Source organism: Protopterus annectens, chromosome 5.part1 (assembly GCF_019279795.1).
Source record: "Protopterus annectens isolate FY-2018-M chromosome 5.part1, PAN1.0, whole genome shotgun sequence".
NCBI classification, from domain to species: domain Eukaryota; kingdom Metazoa; phylum Chordata; order Ceratodontiformes; family Protopteridae; genus Protopterus; species Protopterus annectens.
The window spans coordinates 455,907,140-455,934,738 of record NC_056736.1 but is presented as its reverse complement, the minus strand read 5'-3'; the positions used below and the strand labels follow the sequence as shown (position 1 = coordinate 455,934,738).

Here is a 27,599-nt window from a genome sequence, read left to right as displayed (position 1 = left end):
AAAACCCAGTTCCCTCTGACAGAGATTCCAGAGCATTAGACAGATGGGGAAAGAAAGTATATACGTCTGCAACTTTAGCAATGAGAGCCTTAAATTGCCAGTTTCACATGCTAAAATATCAGAAATTTTTGATGTCTCAGTTGAAACAAAAAATGCCTCCAGATTCAGACACTCCTAATTTTAAAGAAATGCAGGATTTATTGCATGCAGCTGAACAAGTGGGAAAACATACTTTGCAATGTGGTTTTGATTCTTTAGAGGCCTCCTGTAGAGCAGCAGTTACAGGATCTGTCATTAGAAGACATGCTTGGTTAAAAGAACATACGTTACCAGATCATGTTAAAGCAAAATTATTGGATGCACCTTTGCAGTGGAATGTGTTATTTGTGGAGTTAAGGCAGAAGAGGTATTAAAGAAGATGGAGGATAAGGCAAAATCTATGCAAACTGTGAAGGATTTCTTACAGGTTCAGCCTCCTCGATTTAGCAGAAATTGGCCAACAAAAAATTGGTCCTATCCAGCTACAGACAGACCTCAAAGGGGTAGATACAGACGTCCAAGAGGTAGAGTTCAATCACAAGGTCCTTACAGGCCTCGACAATGGGGTGCACCAGGCCAGAAAGAAGGGGAAGGCAGGCCCCAACCGTATAAAAAGCAGCCTCAATGACTTCCCACTACAGCTGCCAAACAGAGATTTTCAATTCAAATTTCAGAACTGAAGTCTTGTATAAAGCCAAGTACCCCATTGGGGAAACTTTTTCTTGCCTCAGACCGATGTCAGTAAAAGTTAATAATTGTATTTCTTATGGGAAGCAAATACCTCATAAGGATTTTCATTCTTACTGTATTCCATGCCTAGGCCCAGACCACGACGTCACTAGTCTGTTTTGTGCTAGATTTAACAAACGCACTATTAAACGTCTGATTTTGCTCGCCATTACTTTGGCCGAAGGTTTAATTATACCATGCCGTCGGAACAACCAACGACTGAAATACACAAAAAACGCAAAGACAAGGATAAGGACTGGCATCCGAGGCCCAAAACTGCCGATGAAGCCTCTTCTAGGCCAGTCGCCGGTTCTCAGTGAGGCGCTTTCGCAGCCCCTGACACCCACTACTTCAGAACCACAGGCAGCCTCTGACTCCCACGTGGAGATGTCTAGGCCTCAGGATATTCAAGTTGTTGGCCCTACAGAAACTAACAGTCAGGAACAAAAAATCAGAGCCAGCAAACGGTGACTGAATAAAAAGATTGTATTGAACAAAATCACAGCATGTTGTAACAAACACAAACCGGTTTCGGCTGGCAAAGCACAGCCTTCTTCAGTGTACAAAAAATCATAGAATACAATTGCTGCTTATATACAAGTGGCAGAAATCCTATTGCCTAAGAATTACAGGTGTTCATTAAGTCCAGGAGGGAACAACCCACCCAGTCTGATAATCCATTTCTTTTCTTTTGTGTTTAATATAGAATGCCATTCAGATTTGTTTGCCCTATTCCCTAGAATCAGCGTCCTTTCTATCCAGCTTTTTGTCTGGATTTTTGTTTATACTAGCATAATTTTTCAGTTGCAGAAAACTTATTGGCTTTATTCCACTTTTGGATGCAGTTTACAATTGTTGCGGGGCTTATGTCAATTTATAGCAGGCTTTTGGATAGTCTACCACACACGACCAATTTTGGGCCTGGCATTTTTTCAAGTAAACCTGTTTGCGCAGGACTCAGCGTTGGGACTACTATCTTCCTATACCTACAGGTTTGGTTTCGCATCCTAGAACTCGTGGCCAGGTCTACAATTTTGACTTTTGTATATATCTCCTTCTTGGGGAAACAAATTACTGTTGTGTTTGCTAGTACGTAACTTCTTAAACATCACGCACTTCACAATTGCCGTTTTGAATACGGTTGGCTTTGATTTGATGATCAGGTTTATCTACCAGTTTGATTATGCTTGGTTACTTTTGGGAAATGCAATCTACTGGTCTGTCTGGATGTACGTATCACATTATTTGAACATAAAGTACTTTTGCGATTGTGGGTCTACATATAGTTGGTTTATGGTTTTTCAACACTTTCTTCAGGGTTAGATCGTGAACGCTTCGAGCAGGGTACAAGATTGGTACGTGGACTTCATTATTTGAATTTCAATGCTTGGCAACATCTATTTGTGCATTGCGGCACATGGTATATATTTCTTCGGACAGACATTATATTTTGGACTTTGGGGATTCATTTATATTATGGAACTTATTGAACGTGCTTGATGTTTACATAGCCTGTTCCATTTACTTTCTTGTAGGCGTGGATTTATTTCATTTTGGACTTTTCAGATCTGGACTGGGTTAGGGCAAATATACATTTTTCTAATTTTCATGTTCGATGTTATATGGGCCTATAATACAAGTAACAATTTTTTACAATAATTGGATGTATTAAGGGCTTTTATAAAATTGTTACTAAGCTGAATTTTACATCGAACCATTGTTTGATATGTTTTTTAAACATTTAAACTACCATGATGAGGGTTATTTAGTGCATATATGGCATGGTGATTGTAGGTCATAGCCTCAATGTATATTTGTCTTGGAACATTTTTATGTTTAACTTGCGATAGGGAATGACTTTTGCATTTATGTTTTTTTGAACACGATTATTGTTTTTGACTATTGCATAGCTGTTCTTTTATATAACATAGAGTGTTCGTATTACTGCTATGTTATAACCCTGTCTATCAGACATGGGTCTAATGACTAATTGAACTATATGGTTATTCTAACAACTGAACCATTTTTTATTTTTAACAACTTTGCAATAATAACAGCATTAATAATTATTGCACTTATATGCATATGTCCATTGCCATTTCTGTTCAAGCAAGTGTCCATTATATGCACACTCCTAAAAAATAAAAAATAATATTTTTTATTGGGATTCCTTTCACATGGTGTATATACATATCATAGTATGTTATATTCTTCCCCACTCCAGTGTATATGATTAGTCCTCATTGATCACACATTTCCCCCTTTTCTATATGCTTATATGGATACAGGTCACATACTGACAAGTGACATACCCTTGTGGTTGGTACACTAAGTCTTTACTCGTGGGCCCTGATTGTTGGGACATGATAGAAGATTATTATATATGGCCCACCTTTTTTATATATATTTTTATATATATATTCTCTACTTTTATTTTTTCTTGGTCCTTTGATTTTCATGGTTTACAACCAAGTCTAACATGGCATCATCTTATTAGTTTTGGCTATTTTTTCTGGTTTGCTCAGTGTCAATTACAAATAATCTTGAAGGTGTTCTTTTTTCTGGTTTGTTGACTAGTCTAGGTCATCAAAAAATTTTTTTGTATAAACCAACCAGGATTTTCTCCTAGTGCTCCACATTCTACTTATTGGATAAATTGGACGCAGGCTTGTCTTTTGGCATTGTTTTCTGTTATGGTCCATATAATATTTCAAATTTACATTTTGAGTTAACCGACGTGGCTGCTTTTGGGCCATTATTGTTGGTTTATTTGTATTTTTGCTTTTTTTGATTATTTGACTACTACTTTGTGGAATTATGGATTTTTCCAGCTTCATTCGGGGGCTGGCTGCTGACAGAGAGGACCTTGGGGTCTTTGGACTAGGGTCCTCTACAGGGAACACTGGGGGGTCCGATTTGGTTGGTTCAGAATCCATTTGTGGATCACTTTTTGAAAATTTAAACAAGCATCTTAGATCACTCAGATCCAATATCTGGCATAGTAAGTTATTTAAAGCCTACCAGACTGCAGGGATTACCCCCAAGGGGATTGCGTGTTCGCACCATCCCCCATGTTGTTAATGCGGATGACGAACTTAACTCACAATGGAATAAAATACAACAAGAAGCAACCATGGCATTTGTTGTTGAGTTACTCAAGTTCCACAATAGGGCTATTGACAAAGAATTAGAGGAAATCAATATTCTAGTCAACAAACTGGAGATTTATCAGGAGGAACCATTTTTTAAGAAACTACTAAATAATGTAGCCTCTGATTTACGAAAGCTTGACACTGAGCTTAAATCCAGAAAAAACAAAAAGTTCACTAGGGACCAGGAAGATTATAAAAGGGGCAATCCATTTTCTTCCAGTTCCAAACATGTTAGGTTTTCCCCCATTCCTTTTAAACCCACTAATAAAAGGAAACGACCTAGATCAATCTTAAAAAAGCAGGAAATTGAGAGCACATCCTCTTTTGAGGACACTTCATCATGCACAGAAAATGAAGCCACAACAGTCTCAGGGTCACCAACCCCAAAAAGAACACCAAGGTCAACCCCTTTAGGCCTAAAACTAAGCGTGGTGGACGGAAACATCGCAGAAATAGAGAACATTCAGGGCCTCCTGAACATTGTTTTGGCGAAATGACAACTTCATGTTACAATGTTTTAAACTTATCAGAATTTGAAGTTTCTCCAATTCAGATGAGAATGTTGAATAAAGGCCTTACTTTCATTCCAGGCTTTACTGTGTCAGAGGAATCTTTTGCACAGGATGTTGTTAATTTCTGTCGTTTGTTGAATTTGAAGTTGTTTTTTGGCGATACTGATTCTACTTATGATCATGACAGATTTATATATCACAGATCCAATTTTTTTCCACCAATGCATCATATGGTATTACAGTTTCAGAATAGTGTACTTAAGGACCTGCATTTTTTGGGTTCTGATATTCCATTACAACATAACAATCTATCTTTTGATGAAAAACAAGCTATTCTTGAACTTCAAAACAACAAGGAAATTGTTATTACAGCTGACAAAGGTGGTGCTGTGGTTGTATTAAATTGGGCTGATTATGATAAGGAGGCCATGCGACAACTCAATGACCAAAGATATTATTCACACATGGTTATTGATCCAACCAATATGTTTAGTAAACAAATTGAGGCATACTTACGACAGGCAAGGGATGAGGCCATTATAACTAATGATATTATGAACCAACTTTTAGTTCATGATCCTATTAATCAATACATATACTTTTTGCCTAAAATTCACAAAGATCTTTCTCATCCACCAGGTAGGCCCATTGTATCCGGTAGGGGATACATTACAGAACCCCTCTCTTTATTTCTGACCAAGCATCTCAAGCCCTTGTTATCCAATATCCGATCACGTCTACAGGACACAACAAACTTCTTACAGATTGTCTCTGACACACAGCTTGAGCCGGGTTGGTTTTTATGTTCTTTGGACGCAAGTGCTTTATATACCAATATTCCACACCAGGATGGGCTGAATGCTCTAGCTTATTGGCTTGAAGTCTCAAACTTATATAGTTCTGACTTCAATAATTTCTTGGTGGGTTTAGCACAATATGTTCTTACCAGTAATGTTTTTTACTACAAAGAACAATGCTTTTGGCAAACCAAAGGGACAGCCATGGGGGCATCCTTTGCCCCCATTTATGCTGATCTCTTTATGGCTTTTGTTGAAAATCATATAATTTATGATGAAGAGAGAAATTTTTGACAGAGATTGACATATGGAGACGGTATCTTGATGATGTCTGGTTGGTATGGAGGGGGGATGAATGCTCTCTATTGGATTTTGTAACTTATTTAAACAATAATGTTTGGGGCCTGCATTTCACTATTAACTATGATATGGAGAGCATTACATTTTTGGATGTATTAATACAGAGGGCACCAGATCATACATTATCCACTGAGATTTACAGGAAGTTTCCGGAATACAATTCAATCCTGCATGCTTCTAGTTATCATCCGCCTCACATAGCACGCAATATTCCCAAGTCACAATTTGTACGTGCTAAACGTATATGTTCAGATGAAAGCACTTATTTGAAACATAAATCTGATATAACTAACAGATTTAAGTCTCGAGGATATAGAAGTGGTGATGTAACCATGGCCAGCAATAAGGTTGGTTCTATGAACAGAAGTGACTTACTCGCATACAAGACACATGCCAACAAATCGGGTCAACCTCTTAGATTTACTACTACATTTGCCCGTAATTCCAACCGCCTCATCCATAGCGTACGGAGGCATTGGAACATTTTACAATGTGACATGGACATTAGTAGCATCATCCCTGATAACTGTCTCTTCTCTTACAGGAAAGGGAAGAATCTTAATTCTTTCTTCAATCATTACAAACACATGGGATAAAGAAGCACATGATTTGGTACAAACAACACTGACAGGTGAACCATTACATGGTTGTTTTCCATGTGGACATTGTAATAATTGCAAATATATTTATAAGTCTAAACAATTCTCAAGCCGGAATTGTTCAAAAGTTTTTGACCTGAGATTTTTCTCAAACTGTTCCAGTGATTGGATTATTTATTTAGCTTCTTGCAATTGTGGTGCTTTCTATGTTGGACAAACGTCCAGACCTCATAGAATTCGTATTACCGAGCACATCAGTAACATCAGACAAAAGAGGTTACACAATGCTCTTTATAAACATACATTAGTACACTCAACCTCCAAGTTTAACTTTATTGTCATTGATATGATTCTAGGGAATAGGGCAAACAAATCTGAATGGCATTCTATATTAAACACAAAAGAAAAGAAATGGATTATCAGACTGGGTGGGTTGTTCCCTCCTGGACTTAATGAACACCTGTAATTCTTAGGCAATAGGATTTCTGCCACTTGTATATAAGCAGCAATTGTATTCTATGATTTTTTGTACACTGAAGAAGGCTGTGCTTTGCCAGCCGAAACCGGTTTGTGTTTGTTACAATATGCTGTGATTTTGTTCATTACAATCTTTTTATTCAGTCACCGTTTGCTGGCTCTGATTTTTTGTTCCTGACTGTTGGTGTTTCTTGAGCCTTGCAATTGCTACCGTGCAGGAGGTTTCTTTCTTTCTTCATCCTACAGAAACTAACCCTTCAGATGGGTCCGGAGCCGCTGAGCAGGCATCGGCTTCTGAGGGTGTTTTCAGACCTTCACAACTTACCATAACAACTACTGCCATGTCTAAAGCTCCATTAAAGACAAAGAAGCAAATACAGCTTTACCTGGACAGGCCTCCATGCCTGAAAAACAAATGCTTCAAATGGCCGAAGACTTAATTACTCTGATCAGGGGTTCCCCGATTTAAAGGCCTAGGCAGTATACAGACTATGATTTCTCAGACCAGGTTTCCATCTCTTCTGATTCCTCTTCGGACCATGGATACTCTCTACCCCCCATATGAAGACTCAGATGCTGAAGAATCTGTTCCTTCAGCCTCTCCTCCTGAGGATTATTCTTTTGGGGAAACATTACATACCATGAGGGAGCATTTCCATTGGGAGGGTCAAGATTATTCAGAATCCAAGAAAAGGCTCAGATTTTCTCTTATTACCTCAGCACAGACCCCTGGCTATTCCGCCAGTGTTGGATATTTTGGATGATGTGTTCTCTGAATCCAGTTTAAATCCGGATTCTTTGCCCCCTGCACCAGTCAAACCAGACCGGTATTAGGAGTCCCTGACTCTCACAAATTTCTTTTTAAAAACCCTGCTGCTGATCCAGAAACTATTTCCCAGTGCCCCAAAGGGGTAAAGGCTTCCACGGCCAAAAATCCAGTTCCCTGTGACAGGGATTCTAGAGCATTAGACAGATGGGGGAAGAAAGTATACACTTCTGCAGTGAGAGCTTTAAATTGCCAATTCCATATGCTTAAATACCAATGATATTTAATGTCTCTGCTTAAACAGAAAATGAGTACAGTTTCAGAACATCCTGAATATAAGGAAATGTAAGGATTATTGTGTGCAACTGAACAAGTGAGAAAACATACTTTGCAAAGTGGTTTTGGCTCATTAGAGGCTTCCTGTAGAGCAGCGGTTACAGGATCTGTGATTTGAAGGCATGCTTGGTTAAAAGAACAAGCTTTACCTTATGTCAAGGCTAAATTATTGGATGCTCCTTTACAGCAGGATTTTCTATTTGGTGTAAAGGCAGAAGAGGTATTAAAGAAAATGGAGGATAAGGCAAAATCTATGCAAACTGTGAAGGATTTCTTACAGGTTAAGCCTCCTCGATTTAGCAGAAATTGGTCAAGAAAAAATTGGTCCTTTCCAGCTACAGACGGACCTCAAAGGGGCAGATACAGACGTCCAAGAGGTAGAGGTCAACCACAAGGCCCTTACAGACCACGACAGTGGGGTGCACCACCCCAAAAAGGAGGTGAAGACAAGTCACAACCTTACAGGAAACAGTCCTAATGACTTCCCCCTTCAAATGCCAAACTCCTTCCTTTTGGCAGCTCCCTTAGGGGGAAAACTAGCACTTTTTTTCTCAAAACTGGCATATAATCACCCAAGGCAAATGGGTTCTGAACATTGTGTCTCAAGGTTACAGGTTCCACTTTCACACACTACCAAGACTAAATGGAATGCCAAACCTGCCACAAAATCAATGGGCAGAGGCACAAAAACAAATCACAGCCCTCCTGGACATGAGAGCTATCCAAAAAGTACCACAACAGGAACAGGGAGAAGGATTTTACTCAATACTTTTCTTGGTCCCCAGAAAGGACAAAGCCTGGAGAGCCATACTAGACATTTCCACTCTAAACACTTACCTGGATGTTCCGAAATTCAAGATGTTGACACTACAGCAGCTTCTTCCCATGATGAGCAAGAAGGCTTGGCTTGTTACTTTGGACCTCAGAGGCATACCTGCATGTCCCTATCGGACAAAACTGCAAAAGATACCTCTGATTCTTAGCTGGTTCAATGCATTACCAATTCTCTGCACTGCCCTTTGGTTTATCTACTGCACCCAGGGTCTTAACAAAGTGCCTGCCACCAGTAATTGCATATTGCAGACAAGGAATTCAAATATATCCATACCTGGACGACTGCCTTATTCAAGCAGAGAGCAAGGACATTCTTCTAAAGCATCTGGCATTTGTAAAACGGTTGCTAATTTGCCTAGCGTACACAGTAAACGAAAAGAAATCAAAACTAGTGCCCTCACAAGAGATAATATTCCTGGGTGCCAGCTTAAATACAACGGCCCAGATGGCTTATCTCATGCTAGACAAGCAAGGACAACTGACTCTGTACTTTCAGTTGTTGGCAACAAAAACCCAACTCCCTGCAAGAAAAATTCTGCAGGCCTTGGGATTCATGGCATTTTGCATACTTCTAATTCCCTATGCCAGACTGCATATGAGGAAATTACAATGGTACCTAAAAAGTGTTTAGACTCAACACTGCCACAGTTTGGAAGCAGTGATACCTCTAATTCCCTGCCTACAACAGGAGTTTCATGGTGGTGCTGCGCAAACCCTAACTACAGGCGCATCAGACTATGCTTGGGGGGCACATCTGGCAGGGAAGTGCATTCAGGGCAAATAGAGCCCAAATCAAATGCATCTTCTTAGCAATCAAAAAGAAATGCTAGCCGTACAGAATGCACTGACAGTCTTCAAGGACTACCTTCATCCAGGATAATTAATGATAAAGATAGACAATGCCACGGTTATGTGGTACATAAACAAGCAGGAGGTACACATTCCTACCCCCTTTGCAGATTAGCCATGGCATTGTGGAACACTGCCTTGACCTATCAAGTACAACTAAAAGCTCAATTTCTGCCAGGAAAGCTGAATACTCTGGCAGACGAACTAAGCAGAAATCTCATGGACCCATACGAATGGAAACTGGAACCATGGAATGTTAAGTTGTCAATCTCGCCTTCATTCTTGCTTGATGGGTTCGGAGCCGATCCTCTGCTCCGACTCGGCACTTTGCTAAGCTCGAGAGTCACTTTTTTACCAGCTCGAGGCAGCCCCATATCCCATGATGCAAGGCGGTAAGTACCCAGATCTCGTTTGCCACTTCGCTGATGAGGTCCTCCTTTTACCAGCTCCTGGTAAGTGTATAAATTTAAACTGCTATTAGCCCCTTTTCAGTTAAAAAGTATTTTTTCTTAGAAATCCTTCATTTTTAGTTAATTGTAAGCCCCTTTTTGACCAAATTTATTCTTCCTCCTTAATTTTTTTAGTCAGGCCTTCTTTCCCTCCCACCCCCCCCCCACCCCCCGTCAGGGTGTGTGTGTGTGTGAGGTTTTTACTGGTTAAACTTTAATTTAATTGTTTAATTTGGGACTGTGTGTGTACTTTTCTGTATCCACTATGTCCAAAGAGCAGAGGGTCTCAGGCTTTAAGAAGTGTGACTCGTGCTGTCAGAAGATGTCTCTGGCAGACGGTCACACTTCTTGTTTATACTGCCTGGGACCTCTCCACCTGCAGGACTCCTGTGCAATTTGTCACTCTTTTAGCCAGAGAGTCCTGCAGGAAAGGAGAAACAAGCTCATTTTAAGGGGACTCCTTAAACCGGAGGGCTCCCCGGCCAAATCGGCTCCGGGAAAGCCTTCCAAGTCTAGGGCCCAGGCTTCTGTACCTAAGCCTTCGGCCTTGGCTCCGACTTTGTCGGAGCCGAGATCGGCTCCGGCTGGAGCCGATCCGACATTGCCTAAATCTTCGGCACCAATGGCTATCGGTGCCGATACTTCTATGGTCACTTTGGTGTCGGTTCCGAGTACTGGCTCCGACCACTATGTGACCCAGGCTTCGCGACACCGCTACTTCGATGCCTGCATCGGCTCCGGCTGGAGCCGATGCATCTAGATCTTCTCTCGGAGCCGAAAAGTTATCGGCTCCGACTGGATCAGTGGGTTTGTCTGCTCCGATGGTTCCTTCGAGGAAGAGGTCCAGGTCCCCCTCTTTGGAACCAATTCTGTCGGCTCCGGCCTCACCTCTTCTTTCGGAACAAAGCCATCGGAGCCGATCATCTAGGTCGTCCAGGTTATCTGACCATGATTTAGAGAGGGTGGTAAGCAGATTATTAAAATCACAGGCACTGGCCCAGATGCTTCATAGTCCGTCTCAACAGATGACTATTAGTCCACACCCCCTTCAAGTTCCTCCTTCGACTCTACAACAGAGTTTGGAGTTGGAGTCTACGGGAATAGTTACGGCTATGGCTGAGGGGCAGATACCTCCTCCTTCTGCACCCTCAGCATCTACTCTTATCTCCTCCGAGACCTTCCTTGGAGGGATTCGGTGGTCGGGCTTCCCTGGTCTCCTCCGAGGGGGTGAGTGGCATCGGACCCTTGTCCGACCCTGCTCTTCCCCTTGGAGCTTCGGCCTTGGTGAGCTCGGCTCCGACATCTGCCTCGGAGCCTTCCTTTTCGGTGGGCCCGGGAGTCCCAGTTTCTTCGGAACGGGTTCTCTCGGATCTCCCTGGGAGGGGGGCCTTCGAGGTGATTAAGAGTGTGCTGGCCACTGGGCTCAGTCAGCAGTCTATTCCCTTAGCTCCTCCCTCTACAGTGCCTCTCAATATCTCTTCCATCTCTCTTGCTCCCGGACCTAGAGATCCACCGCCTCAGGTTTCCCCACTGGGAAGAACCCCCCTCTTCCGAGGATTCTCCTGACCAGTCAGGAGATCCTCCGCGCAAGATGACTTGTAAGAGGAAACACCTGGACTCCCCTGAGTCTACCACTTCAGATACCGACTTAGATGAGTCGGAGGGATCCCCAAGATCCCCCTCTGAGGATGTCTCCTTTTCAGACATCCTAGAACTCCTAAAACAGAGGGGAAACTGGCCCTCCATAAATCCCTCCGAGGATGAGTCGGTATACCTAGAGGCGTTTGGATCTCGACCCTCCACCTCCTGGGAGTCTCCACCTTTCGACCCCCTTATGGAGGTTGTTGCTTGAAAGGCTTGGGCCGCTCCTGATTCTGTAGAGCCAGTTCCTAGGAGGCCGTCTAAATTTATTACAGCCCCTTCTGAAAAGCAATTCCTTACAAAAGGTGTCCCTGTTGATGCCATGGTGGTGGCTGCCGCCACTAAGAAGGAACTTGCAGATCCTTCCGTACCAGTCCATCCTCCTAATAAGGATTCTAGGACCATGGATAGGTATGGTAAGCGGATGTTCTCCTCAGCGACCTTTGCCATTCGTTCGCTGAACTATTTATGTCACTTCACCAGACTCCAAAGGGACATCCTTAAAGAACTAGGTGAAGTAGTGCAGGATTCTACGGCTGCAGGGGCTCAAGAAAAGATTGCTTCTCGGCTAGGAATCCTTAATTCTATAGCCAATGCCTCCATGCGACTGATCTCGTATGCAGCAGATGGAGCGAGTAGAGCCGCGGGTACAGGAGTGGCTCTTAGACGTCAATCCTGGATGCGGCTCTGTAATTTTGCAGACCCCTTTAAGGCGTCCTTCACAAATTCTCCCTTTGATGGGTCAGCATTGTTTGGCCCTCAAGTGAAGGATACATTGACCAGGTGTGAGCAGGACGGCAAGACTCTTTCTGCTGTAGGAGTCCATTTTTCCACCCCCTCTAGACCTTACCCCAAAGGTCAGAAGGGCGGGAAAATGTGGTTCCGTAAATCCCAAGGAGTCACGCCAGACGCATGTGGTCAGTTTACCCCTAGAGGCAGAGGGGGTAATAATAACAGACGCCGCTCTAGAGGCAGAGGGGGTCCACAAAACCAGGGAAGCAGAGAGCCTCTCTCTGACAAGCCCTTCCAGCATCCCTGAGATGTTGCCCGGCTGTCCATCCTTGGAGGCAGTCGGGGGAAGATTATCGCTGTACCCAGAAGCCTGGCGTTCCCCCTCTCAAGACAGATGGGTACAGTCGATCATATCCGAGGGTTACAAAATTTCTTTCGAGGAAAGTCCTTTCACTCACAAAAATTCCCTTCCAGATGTGCCACCCGGTCTAAGGGAAATTGCAAAGTTAGAAGTATCAAAGCTTCTACAAAAAAAGGCCATTCAGCCAGTTACGACAGACCATTCAGAGCCCGGAATCTACTCAAGATTCTTTTTGGTCCCCAAAAAGACGGGAGACTGGAGAACAATATTGGATCTCGGCAGACTCAACAAGTCTGTGAGACAAGATTTCGAATGGTCACACTTCAATCAATTTTGCCCTTCCTAGACAAGGACAACTGGATGTGCTCAATAGACCTTCAGGATGCGTACTATCACATAAAAATTCACAGACGCTCCAGAAGGTTTCTCCGCTTTCGGCTGGGGTCCAGTCATTTTCAATTCAGAGCCCTGCCCTTTGGTCTCACTACAGCCCCCAGAGTGTTCACCAAATGTATGGCAGTGGTTACGGCTCACCTGAGACGTCAAGGATTCCAGGTGTTTCCGTATCTCGACGACTGGCTCCTTTCAGCCACCACCAGGCATCAACTTCTCCAAGCCAGGGATTACACCCTAAATCTCTGCACTCAGTTAGGAATTTCGATCAACTACGAAAAATCCTCCTTATTGCCCTGCCAGTCTATTACTTTCATAGGTGCAAACTTAAACACTGTTCGGATGTCAGCAACCCGCACAGACCAAAGAATCTCAGATATCCAAAGTCACGTGCGGTTCATCCTTCCCAGCAAAAAGGTGCAAGCCAGAATGGTTCTGAAGGTGTTAGGCCTCATGGCTGCGGCCATTACCCTTCTTCCCCTGGCCCGCTTCTACATGCGTCTTCTTCAATGGATGTTGTTCACCCAGTGGTCTTACCAACAACTTCCCGTGCGTCACCAAATCCTGGTGACACAAATTTGCAAGAATCATCTATCATGGTGGATTTCTTCTCCCCAGATTCATCAAGGCAGACCCTTTGTATCCCCAGCCCCGGTAGCCACAGTCACTACGGACGCCTCCCTGATCGGGTGGGGGGGGTCATTATCAGGGCAGGATGGTTCATGGGACGTGGCAACCGTTCGAATACCACCTGCACATAAATGTCCTAGAGATGAGAGCAGTGCTTTTGACGTTGCAAGCCCTCAACGACTTTCTTCCCTTGGGAACAATTGCAGTTCACACAGACAACATGTCTGTAGTATGGTATATCAACAAACAGGGCGGAACCAAGTCCTACCCCTTGTGTCGAGAAGCTCTCAGACTTTGGCAATGGGCGATCTCCTCTCATCGGTTTCTGGTAGCAACGCATATCCCTGGGAAAACCAACATTCTAGCGGACAGATTGAGCAGAGCTATTCTCATGCCTCACGAGTGGTCTCTCAAACAATCTATAGTGGAGGAGATTTTTCTAGAATGGGGCCGCCCATGTTGCGATCTTTTTGCTACTCCCCAAAACAGCAAATGCCCAGACTTATTTTCTCTCTTCCCACTGCCAGGCCATCCCCCCAGAGACGCTCTAACCCAGGATTGGCCCCAGGGACTTCTTTATGCCTTTCCTCCTTTTCCGTTGATTCCACAAGTACTCCAGAAAGCCACCGTTTTGAGAGCCAAAATGATTCTCATTGCTCCCTATTGGCCTCGACAGATTTGGTTCCCATTCCTCCATCGTCACCTATTGGTGCAGCCGTGGCATCTGGACCCAGTGCCAGACCTTCTGATTCACCAATCAGGTCAGCTGCATCGGTCTATCCCTTCTCAACCTCACAGCTTGGTTGCTCCACTTCCTTCCTTAGCCAGGCTTCCCTTGATCTCTAATCCTGTGAAGGATATCATAGTGGCTTCCCTTAAATCCTCTACCAGAAGGATTTATACCAGCAAGTGGAAACGCTTCTCTTGTTGGGCAAGAGCTAAAAATATAGATCCCTTTACTGCCCCTGTTCATGCAGTTTTGGATTTCTTAGCGGAAATCTTTCACTTGGGCTCCTCTTCTTCCACGGTCAAAGTTCAGTTGGCTGCTATCTCGAACTTTCATGTCGGGTTTGCAGATCACAACATTATGTCCCACAGGCTTTGTAGAGCCTTTCTAAAAGGAATTTTTCTCCTTTAAACCTCCAGTCAGGAGTCTTCCTCAATGGGACCTAAATCTAGTGCTGACATCCTTAATTCTTCCTCTCTTCGAGCCAGCTGTTTCTTGTTCCCTGAAGTTTCTTTCATGGAAAACACTCTTTCTTGTTGCTATTACCTCGGCAAGGAGAGTGTCGGAACTTCACGCTCTCTCTGTTCGTCCCCCTTATTTGGTCTTCCACAAAGACAGGCAAAAAGGTTGGATTAGTTCTCAAAGATACCCTAAGGTGGCTTTGAAAAATAATTTGAACCAATCTATTGACCTCCCTGTATTTTTCCTTAATTACTGAAACAGATCGGAACAAAAATTACATTATCTTGATGTTCACCGCCAACTCAGATATTATTTGGGCAGAACAAAACAATTCAGGAAATCCGATCAGCTCTTTCTTATGCTGAAAATAAGAAAGGCCTTCCTGTCTCCAAAGTGACCTTATCTAGATGGCTTTCTTCAACCATCTCCGAAATCTATCAGCTCAGGGGAAAACAGCTGTGTTCAAAACCGAAAGCTCATTCAACCAGAAGCTTAGCCACTTCCACAGCTTTTCAGGCTAGACTTCCATTAGACACTATTTGTGCAGCAGCCACTTGGGCCACTCCTCATACCTTTGTTTCTCATTACAAATTGGATTTGGCCTCCAGGGATAGAGCCAGTTTTGGCTCTACAGTTCTCAAGAGTCTGTTCCAGTGAGCCACCCAGGATAGAGGTGCTAGGGACGCGGTCCCATCAAGCAAGAATGAAGGCGAGATTGACAACTTAACATTGAGAAGTTATGTACCTACCATAACGTTCCATGTTAGTTGTCTTCTCTCGCCTTCTTTCTTGCGACCCTCCCTCCTACCCCTTGACCTGGACAGACCTTCTTTTCTCCCTATATGGAAGACTGCTTCTTAAGACCAGCTAGTTGTCTGGTCTTCCTTATAGCCCATCCTTTAGGCTTTTGCTTCTCTTTCCTTCTGGAAAGTTTTTTGTGCTAGGTGTTATTACCTATAGGTACCAAACGAGATCTGGGTACTTACCGCCTTGCATCATGGGATATGGGGCTGCCTCAAGCTGGTAAAACTGACTCTCGAGCTTAGCAAAGTGCCGAGTCGGAGCCGAGGATCGGCTCCGAACCCATCAAGCAAGAAAGAAGGCGAGAGAAGACAACTAACATGGAACGTTATGGTAGGTACATAACTCTTCATTTTCAACATGTTGATACGCAAATGGGGGAGCCCAGACATAAATCTTTTTGCCTCACCCCACAACTATCAGTTGGACAAATTTTGCATAAGAACTCCTCACAAAACCGTCTGGAAAGTGGATGCTGTATCCTTCAGCTGGAAAAGCTCATCAGTCTCTGCCTTTTCCCCTCTGTCTCTGCTCTCCAAGGTTCTACTAAAAGTCAAACAAGACAAACCAAAAATGATTTTGATTGCTCCAGACTGGCCTCGCCAGCACTGGTACCCACTCCTGTGCAGTGTGTCACACCTTCCACCGTGGCACATGCCTCTGACACCTTACCAAATTCTGCACATGCAGCTCCAAACTTTGAATCTTGCAGAGTAGCTAATCACCTAAATTCACCCTTGGCAAACCTGTTACGGATGTCATTTTGGAAGCTTGAAGGCCTAGTACTAGAAAATCTTGTGCTGACAAATGGAAAAGATTCTGTGCCTGGAATCGATCGCAAGGGATAAGCACAGCAGTACCCAGCATCCTCAGATTTTACAATACTTAACTCGGATGCTTCACAAGGGTCTGTCCCTTTCTTCCATAAAAATCCATGCCTCAGCCGTTTCAGCTCATTACAACACAGAACCTCCCCTCTTCTCTCATCCTCTGCTAAAGCATTATCTCAGAGGGGCCAAGAACTTGAGACCACCCAGGAGAGCTCCAACCCCTGCCTGGGACCTCAATTTTGTATTGTAAAAGCTCACTCTCCCTCCTTTCGAGCCAGCTGCTACTGCAGACTTGAAATTTCTCTCCTGGAAAACAGCTTTCCTTTTAGCAGTCACTTCATCTAGAAGGATTTCCGAATTACAGGCTCTTATGGCATAATTTTTCATGCAGACAGGGTATTTCTCAGGACCAATCCATCCTTCATGCGAAGGTGGTATCCAGTGTGGCTTTTAATCAAGACCATTCATTTGCCAAATTTCTTTCCCAATCCACAGGAAAAGGGGGAGCGGATTCTGCATTCATTGGATGTACACAGACAACTTGATTTTATTTAAACAGGACAAAATTTCAAAGAATCTGAACAACTGCTGGTGGCATTTGCTACAGGGGCAGAGGGAAAGGCTATTTCAAAGCAAACCATTTCCAAATGGATAAGCCATTGTATTCGTTTCTACTATATGCACCATGGAAAAACTATCCCCCAGGGGATCAGATCCCATCCCACCAGGGCTGCATCTACTTTTACAGTCTCTCAGAGGTGTTCCTACCAGGGACGTTCTAGAAGCTGCTACCTGGAGCTCAGTTCATACATTCACCAAACATTACCATTTACCACTTTTCTCCATATCCAGAGCTGGCTTTACCACTAATGTCCTGCAGGGTCTTTATAGCTAGTCCTAATGCTGTATAATTCCCTCCAGCCAACCATAGCTTTGGGAATCTACCCAAATGTAATGACTGCAACAGTGAAACACTAAGAACATAGTACAGTTGTGTACACTTACCATAAATGTAGATGTTGGAGTGTATTCACTGTTGCAGTCCTGATTACCCTCCCTCCAGCCCCCTATTTTTCTCTGGCTATACCTCTTCTTCCACTATGCTTAAAAAGCCCTATTGGTGTATTTGGTTTTGGGATTGGAGATTGTATTTTTTGTGTGTTTAATTTTATTTGCTCCCCATTTGGGGGGCACCGGACATCTGAGGCAAGAAAAACTGATGTAATGGCGTCGGCTGCATGTTTTATACCCCCTGATGACCTGACGTCCTGGAAGAAGGGATAGCAACCGATACAGGACCCAGGACTTTGATAATCAGGCCGACTGAGGGCAACCTGCCAGCAGATTACCCAAATGTAATGACTGCAAAAGTGAATACACTTTAACATCTACATTTATGGCAAGTGTACACAACTGTACCCCCGCTGGAAAAAATGGTAGAATTGATGGCCAACTTTTTTGCTAAAGGAGCTTCCACCTCTGCAGTTAGTTGTTTTAGCTGCCATATCTAATTTCCACAATGGCTTCGGAGACCTTCCTTTAATTTCACATAGGCTATGCAAGGTCTTCCTCAATGGAACCATGCGTGTAAAGCCTCCATTTAAAGACCCACTACCCCCATGGGATGCAACTGCCATCCTGCAGTCTCTGGTACTTACTCCCCTTTGAGCCAGTGACAACATGTGACTTCTTTCCTGGAAAGCGCTTTTCCTCATAGCAATAACTCCTGCAAGACAAGTGTCGGAGTTGCAGGCCCTGTGTTCAAACCCACGTTACTTCCTTTTTCATAAGGACAGAGTTGCACTCGGAACCAATCCATCTTTCTTCCAAAAGTGGTCTGAGTCCAATATTAATCAAGCCATAGACTTGCCAATTTTCCAGCAAAGGAAAGTGTTGTCTACACATGTTGGATGTTCAGTCATGTTCCTACCTTGCAGGACTCTGAAATTTAGGAAATCAGAACAGTTCTTATCCTTTTCTGGCCCAGCATTAGGGAAACCTGTTTCCAAATTTACTTTGTCAAAATGGCTGAGGGATTGTATTACTTTAAATTTATAATAAAAAGGAATCTTAAGTTACCTGTGCCTGTCTGAGCACATGCCACCAGATCAATGGCCACTTCATCCGGTTTCCATTCCAAGGCTAACATGAGTGAGATATGCGCAGTAGCAATGTCTGCTACTCCACATACCTTTTATTACTCATTACAAATTGGATCTGACCTCCAGGGGAAGGGCTTCCTTCGGTTCTATGGATGATGTCCTTCAAGGATGCATCTGCAGTCCTCACATATGGGTTGTCCTGCCTCAGGCAGCCCTTCTGTCGGCCGGATTCCAAAGTCTGGGTCTGGCCTCGGCTGATGTCGCATTTTCCCCGATGTCAGAGTGTCTGGGGTATAAAAGCATCAGCAGACGCCATTTTCCTCAGTCTTTCTTGCCGCGTGGTGCCCGAAGCAGAAGCAGTTTGCAAGTGCCGGTCAGTCAGCTCCTGTGATTTCAGCTACCGAAGACTTCGAAAAAGCTAAGTACCCTGTTAGGGACTCTTTCTTGCCTCCGCCGATGTCAGATAAAGTTAATAATTGTTTAACTTGTGGGAAGCAAATACCTTATAAGGATTTCCACTCTTACTGCCTCCCCTGCCTAGGCCCAGACCACGACGTCTCGGCCTGTTCAGCCTGTGCTTCCTTCAACCGACGAACTCTTAGACGTCGGTCGGACTTTGCAGAGGAATTCTTTGGGGCTAGTTTTGCTTACAAGATGCCGTCGGAGACTCCGACTTCGCATTTAGTTAAACGGAAGGACAAGGACCGACACACGCGGGCCGCGGTTTCAGCTGAAACCATGGTCAGGCCTACCGCGGGTGTCTCGGTCTCGGCTGAAACAGAGTCCTTGGTACTTCCGATTACCGAAACCGCACAACAGACTACCTCGACCCCGGCCGAGTCTATTATTGAATTACCTACTGAAACTGGTGTCCAGGAACCTTCCGACACCATTCCTTTAGACAAGTCTACTCCTGCACGTGGTGCAGCCAGACCTCCTGCATCCATGTCCATTATGGCTTTCTCTAGGGCTAAAGCTGCTAAACTTTCTAAAGCTTTGCCTCCCAAGGTTACCTCTCAGAGACCCTCTACGGGTTCACAGATTCTTAGCTTAGCAGAGGATCTTATCTCCTTAATTAGAGGTTCTCAACCTCATCTGGACAGGGGCTCTCAACCACCTCCAGACAAAAGGCCCAGGGTTGAGCCCTCTGACCCCCACTCCTCAGATGAGTCCACTGATGGCTCTACTCTGTCAGACCACCAGGAGGAGGCTTATTCGGCCTACGAGGATTCTGATGCTGAAGAATCTATTCCCTCGGCCTCCCCTCCTGAAGAGTTTTCCTTTGGAGAGACATTACACTCTGAGAGAACATTTTCAATGGCAGGGTCAGGAATTCTCGATTCTAGAACGAGATTAAGGACCTTTTTACATTTACCTCAGCATAGGCCTTTAGCTATACCTCCTGTTTTGAATGTCATTGATGATGTGTATTCTGATGCTAGTACAGCCCCTGACTCTCTCCCTCCGGCTCCTGCCAAACCTGATAGGTACTACAGGGTCCCGGGCTCACATCTACACCTGTACAAGGCCCACTCTGCTGATCCAGAAACTATTTCCCAGGGCCCAAAAGGGGTTGCAGCTGCCACTGCTAGAAATTCTCTACCCTCTGAAAGGGAGTCCAGAGCTTTAGAGAGATGGGGTAAGAAAGTGTATACTTCTGCAACTCTTTCCATGAGGGCATTAAATTGTCAATTTCATATGATACAGTACCAAGAGTATTTGTTAGATGAATTGCATAAGAAACTGTCTTCTTCTGAACCCCTTGATCGCAAATCCCTTCAGGATCTGGTACATAACTCCCAGCAGATTAGTAACCATTTCTTGCAGTGTGGTTATGATGCATTGGAAGCTTCATGTAGGTCAGCTATGACAGGTGCAGTCATACGTAGGCATGCCTGGCTGAAGGAACAATCTCTGCCAGACCATGTTAAAGCTAAGCTTTTGGATGCTCCTATGGAAAAGCAAAAATTATTTGGTTCCTCTGCTCAAGAGGTCTTAAAGAAATTTGAAGAAAAGGCAAAATTTGTGCAAACAGTCAAAGACTTTCTGCAAGTCCAACCACCGAGATTCAGCAGAAATTGGCCTACTAAGAATTGGTCCTTTCCGGACTCGGACAGATCTCAGAGAGGCAGAAATAGGCATGCCAGAGGTAGAGGGCAAGCTAGAGGCTCCTACAGAGGCCGTCAATGACAGCCTCCCAACCAGAGAGGTAGTGCAGGAACTACAACTGCTACACCAGGACAGACTCAATGACTTTGTTTTGACTCCGCCGACCAGGGCTCAGTTAGAAGCACATTTGGGCGGAAAGCTTTCTATTTTCAAAAAATTGGCACAGCATTACAAGGGACACATGGACACTGCAAATAGACAAAGGATACAGGTTCCATTTCCACACATTGCCAAAAAGAAAAGGCATGCCAGACCTGCCACCAAATCAGAGGGCAGAAGCTTTGAAACAAATTTCCAACTTAATACAAATGAAAGCTATAGAAAAGGTACCTCTTTCAGAACAAGGCCAAGGATTTTACTCCAGATTATTCCTTGTTCCAAGAAAAGAAAATCAATGGAGGCCTATTCTCGACTTGTCCGCACTGAATACTTACCTCATTGTGCCAAAATTCAAAATGCTGACTCTACAGCAACTCCTTCCCATGCAGGGCAAGGGGTCTTGGCTGGTGACTCTAGACCTCAAGGAGGCATACCTGCATGTCCCTATCAGACAAAGTTGCAGAAGACACCTCGGATTTCTAGCAGGGTCAGAGCATTATCAATTCTCACTATTGCCCTTTGGCTTATCTACTGAGCCCAGAGTATTCACGAAATGCCTGGCATCAGTAATTGCACACTGCAGACTTCAGGAGATTCAAATTTACCCATATCTGGACGACTGCCTTATATAAGCGGACAGCAAGCAAACTTTGTTAAAGGACTTGGATTATGCCATCCACCTACTGCAGGCCTTGGGATATACAGTCAACATCCACAAATCAAGACTTGTTCCATCCCAAAGAATAACTTTTCTGGGTGCGGATCTAGACACAACCACCCAAACTTTCTCACAGAAGAAAAACAAAAACAACTACCGGGTTACTTCAAGAATCTGTCAAGACAAACTCAGCTGACTGCAAGGAAAATCCTGCAGGCCCTGGGTTACATGGCATCTTGCATTCTTCTGATTCCAAAAGCAAGGCTGCATATGAGAAAATTACAATGGTACCTAAGGAGTTTATGGACTCAGCTCAGTCACAGCTTAGAAGCTTTGATCCCACTCATTCCATGCCCTCAAAAGGAATTTCTGTGGTGGGCTCAAGCCTGCCAGTCGAACAGTGGGTTGCCCTTCAGCAAGCCAAGAGCCAACCAAACCATCACTACGGATGCTTCAGACCAAGGTTGGGGAGCACACATGGAGGGCAGATGAATCCAAGGGCTATGGTCACAGAGAGCTGCGCATGCACATAGACCAAATGGAAATGCTGGCAGTGATACACGCAATCGAGGCCTTCAAACTTTTTCTTCATCAGGGCCACCTACTCATAAGGACAGACAACACCACAGTTATGTGGTACATAAACAAGCAAGGAGGCACCCATTCCTACCCTCTTTGCAGACTGGCAATGAATCTATGGCAACTTTCCTTGAAACTCAATATACAGCTGCAGTCCCAGTTCGTACCAGGGAAAGACAATATACTGGCAGACAGCTTAAGCAGAAATACCATGGATGCACACGAATGGATGCTGCACCCAGACATCTTCTTACTCATAACACGATCATGGGGAAGGCCGGAAATAATCTGTTCGCCTCCCCCCACAATCATCAACTGAAGAAATTCTGTTCAAGGACATACCACCCACAAGCATGGAAAGTGGACGCGCTCTCTTTCAGCTGGAAAGCTGTAACAGTGTATGCTTTTCCACCTCTCCCATTAATTACCAAGGTCTTACTGAAGATCAGGACAGAGCAGCCCAGAGTGATTCTGATGGCTCCAAACTGGCCAAGACAGCACTGGTACCCACTGTTAAAGAGCATGTCACAGACAAAACCGTGGCCTCTCCCCCTATGGCCACTTCTACTGACACAGCACAATTTCAAGACTCTGTATTCCAACCTGAAAACCTTGCAGCTAACTGCCTGGAAAATACCATGACTCCTCCTCAGGATAAGCTATCCCAGAGAGTGAAGGATATTATTATGGAAGCTCGCCGGCCTTCCACAAGGAAGGCATACGCAGCAAAATGGAAAAGGTTTCACACTTAGAACACAACAAAGGGCCTAGATGCGACAGTGATGAACATGGCACATATACTGGAATATTTGGCAGAATTGTTCCACAACGGCCTGTCTTATTCTTCCATTAAGATACATGCCTCAGCAATTTTAGCAGAATACAATGTTGATCCACCTGTCTTCTCTCATCCTCTCCCGAGACAGTTTCTAAGAGGAATCAAAAACATCAATCCTCCAAGGAAACCACCTCTACCTACCTGGGACCTTAACTTCGTGTTGGAAAAACTAACACTTCCTCCCTTTGAACCAGCAGCATCTGCAGATCTACAGTTTCTGTCTTGTAAAACTGCCTTCCTTCTGGCCATAACCTCAGCAAGAAGAGTATCTTGAGTTACAAGCCCTAATGGCAGTACAGCCATTTCTTATCTTTCATCAGGACAGAGTTTCATTGAGAACCAATCCTACATTTATGCCAAAGGTGGTATCCAGGGTATCTTTGAACCAAGTTATTCACTTGCCTACATTCTTCCCACAACCACAAAATAAAGGGGAGAAACTTCTGCACACCCTGGACATACACAGACAGTTGCGCTACTACTTGGACAGAACTAAAAGTTATAGAAAGACTGACCAGCTGTTTGTAGCATATGCTGCTGGGGCACAAGGAAAAGCAATTTCCAAACTGACAGTTTCAAAATGGATAGGAAATTGCATTCGTTTTTGTTACTCCTTTCATGGAAAAACTGTGCCAGCTAATTAGACCTCATTCCACGAGAGCCACAGTCACCACCACAGCCTTCCTAAGAGGGGTGGCTACCAAGGACACTTTAGAAGCTGCTACATGGAGCTCCGTGCATACATTTGCCAAGCATTACAATTTACCTTTATACTCCAGATCCAGAGCAGGCTTTGCTACGGCAGTCCTGCAGGGTATCTTAGCTACACCATCCTTTACTTAGTACCTCCACCCCCAGATTGGCTATGGTATTCTACCCATATGTGATGACTGCAGATGCATCCTTGAAGGACATAGTACAGTTTTGTACCAACCATAAATGTAGATGTCCGATAGGTATGCATCTGCAGTCAGGTTTACCCTCCCTCCTTCCCCTCTGTGGTATACTTCTTGGGTACTTACCCCTCTTATAGGTAGCTGGGGGGATCTGTTATGGTGGATTTGTTTTTATAGTACTGTGCATGTTTGGATTTGTTTTTTAAAATGCATATCTCCAAATTTTAGCCTTCCTTAGAGGACACCTGGCATCTGGGGCAAGAAAAACTGAGGAAAATTGCGTCGGCTGATGCTTTTATACCCCAGACACTCTGACGTCGGGGAAAGTGCGACATCAGCCGAGGCCAGACCCAGACTTTGGAATCCGGCTGACCGAAGGGCTGCCTGAGGCAGGACAGCCCATATGTGATGACTGCAGATGCATACCTATCAGACATCTACATTTATGGTAGGTACAAAACTGTACTTCATGTTGCAGTAATCACACTTGGGTTATCTGAATGCAGGTAGCCCTCAGTCAGCCCGAATTCCAGAGACTTAGTCCTGAAGCGACAGCAACCGATGCAGAAGTACTGTAATCTGGGATATAAAAATAGACAGCCGACGCCATTAAATCAGTCTTTCTTGCCAAGGAGTCCAAAGCAGAAGCAGTTTGCATGAGTGTCTGTCAGCCGCTACCTGAGTTTTGATTACAAATTGAATCATCCTGAATTCTTCAAAAGCTAAGTACCCTGTTTGGGATCCTTTTTTTTTTTTTGCTCGAACTGATGTCAGAAAAAGTTAACAATTGTTTTGCCTGTGGAAAACAAATACCACACTGAGATTTTCATTCTTACTAAGTCACCTGTTTAGGCCCAGACCATGACATACCTCTGTTGGTTTTGTGCCTTGTTCAACACCCGAACCATTCATCGTTGGGCCTTTATTGTCATTAAATACTTTCATTCGCAATCTCTGTATTCTGAAATGGCTTCGGTAAGCCATCCATCTACCGATTTATTCCAAAAAAAAAAGTAAGAATAAAGACAGACGGACCGCACGGGTCCAAAGCTGCTAACGACCCTTCCGTTAAGCTAGTCGCCAGTTCACCGGTACTCAGTGAGGCTCTTTCGCAGCCCCTGATGCCTGCTTCAGTGGATTCGCAGGCCTCTGCAGAGACCCGTTTGGAGTCTGGTATGTCGCTAGACTCTCCATCGACCATGGAACCTGCGGATGTCTCTACCTTGGATGGGTCCGGAGCCACTGAGTAGGCACCGGCTTCTGAGGAAGTTCTTTGCACTACCGATGTTCAACACAAACCAGCGACTTCAGTTCTGTCTAAAACTACTGAGTTTCTAAGGCCAAGAGTATGTGCTACGCCTAGAAAACAGACTACCAAAGCGCATGCACCTGCTCCCTTACCACAACATAAAATGCTTAGAATGGCAGAAGACCTTTATTATGCTGATTAGGGAAAGTTGACCTTCACCTGCTAAGAGAAAGATCGGTCCCCAGCAGCTTCAACAGACCAAAAGTCCGACTCTGAGGTTTCTGACTGAAGACATTCCCTTGTCTGCTTATGAGGATTCAGATGCAGAGGAATCCATTCGATCTGCCTTTCTTCCAGAGGATTTTTCTTTTGGTGAAACCTTACATGCTTTAATTCAGCATTTCTATTGGGAATGCCAAGACTATCCTCAGTCCAAAAAGAGACTCTGAGAATTTCTAGACTTGTCACAATATAGGCCTTTAGCAATACCCCCAGTCCTGGAAGTTGTTGATGATTTTATGGAGTCCAGTCTTACTGCTGATACTTCGGATACTACAGAGTACCTGACTCTCATAAATTCCTTTTCAAAAATTCTACTGCTGACCCAGAGATAATTTCCCAGGGGCCTAAAGGTATCAAGGCAACTACAGCTAAGAATCCCACCCCTTCGGACAGGGATCCCAGAGCTTTGGACAGATGGGGTAAGAAAGTATATACTTCTGCAACTCTCGTCATTAGGGCCTTGAATTCTCAGTTTCACATGCTGAAGTTTCAGCAACATATCATGGAACTTAAGCAAAAAAACTGGTACCTTTACAGATTTTGCAGAAAATAAAGAATTGCAGGAACATATGCATTCTGCAAGCGAAGTCGGCAAGCATGCATTGCAGCATGGCTTTGATGCCCTAGAAGCATCTTGCAGGGCAGCAGTCACTGGTTCTGTAAAGACGTGCTTGGCTTAAGGAGCAGACCTTGCCAGACCATGTCAGATCAATCTGTTTGGCACCAAAGCAGAAGAAGTTCTTAAAAAGATGGAAGAAAAAGCTAAATCTATGCACACAGTTAAAGAATTCTTACAAGTGCAGCCTCCTAGATTCAGTAGGCATTGCCCCTCGAAACACTGGTCCTTTCCAGCCCCCTCCAGGCCATCTCAAACTAGACCCAGGGGAAACGGACCACCCAGACTACAGTCTTCAGGTCATACAGAGATGTAAGCAATGGAGTGCCCCCACCCCCAAAGCAGGGAGTGCTAAGTCACCTCCCTACTGTAAGACTTAACAATGACTTCTCTGCTCCACTCCCCACCTCTGCCCAGCCGCTTGTGCCCCTAGGAGGAAAACTTGCCCTTCATGCAAAAAACTGGATGTCTATCACCAAAGACTGATGGGTCCTCAACATTGTATCCCAGGGGTACAAATTCTAGTTCCATTCACTGCCAACCCCAAAAGGGTTCCAGACCTTCTTCCAAACCACTGGACAGAGGCACAAAACCAAGTTCCATCCCTGCTCTCTCGAAGGGCAATTCAACCTGATGTCCTTCAAGGATGCATCTGCAGTCATCACATATGGGTTGTCCTGCCTCGGGCAGCCCTTCGGTCGGCCGGATTCCAAAGTCTGGGTCCGGCGTCGGCTGATGTCGCCCCTTCCCCGACGTCAGAGCGTCTGGGGTATAAAAGCGTCAGTCGACGCCATCTTCCTCAGTCTTTGTTGCCGCGTGGTGCCCGACGCAGAAGCAGTTGGCAAGTGCCGGTCGGCCAGCTCCTGTAATTCAGCTATCCAAAGACTTCAAAAGCTAAGTACCCCGTTGGGGACTCTTTCTTGCCTCAGCCGATGTCAGATAAAGTTAATAATTGTTTAACTTGTGGGAAACAAATACCTCATAAGGATTTCCACTCTTACTGCCTCTCCTGCTTAGGCCCAGACCACGATGTCTTGGCCTGTTCAGCCTGTGCTTCCTTCAACCGACGCACTCTTAGACGTCGGTGGGAGTTCGCAGAGGAGATTTTTGGGGCTAGTTTTTCATATAAAATGCCGTCGGAAACCCCGACTTCACATTTAACTAAGAAACGGAAAGACAAGGACCGACACGCGGGCCGCGGTTTCGGCTGAAACCGCGGCTAGGCCTACCGCGAGTGTCTCGGTCTCGGCTGATACAGAGTCCTTGGAACTTCCGAACCCTGAAACAGTGCAACAGACAGCCTTGGCCCCGGAGGCTCCTGCAGAGTCTGTTACGGAATTGCCTTCAGAAACTGGTGTTTTGGAATCTTCCGACACCATACCTCTAGACAAAGCTACACCAGCACGTGGTGCAGCCAGGCCTCCTGCATCCATGTCCATTAAGGCCTTCACCAGGGCTAAAGCTGCTAAACACCCTAAAGCCATGCCTCCCAGGGTTATTCCTCAGGGACCTTCTTCTAGTTCCCAGATTCTAACCTTGGCAGAGGACCTTATCTCTTTAATCAGGGGCTCCCAACCTCCTCTGGACAAAAGGCCCAGGGTAGATACCCCTGATCCCCTATCCTCAGAGGAGGCC

At 44.6% G+C, this 27,599-nt stretch overlaps 1 protein-coding gene across 2 annotated transcripts in view; it reads left to right on the top strand.

Moving 5' to 3' along the window:
• The window catches only part of MPZL1 (myelin protein zero like 1), a 1,012,702-nt gene that overhangs the window by 100,793 nt on the left and 884,310 nt on the right, over positions 1-27,599 (top strand). The gene's annotated exons all lie outside the window — the stretch shown is intronic.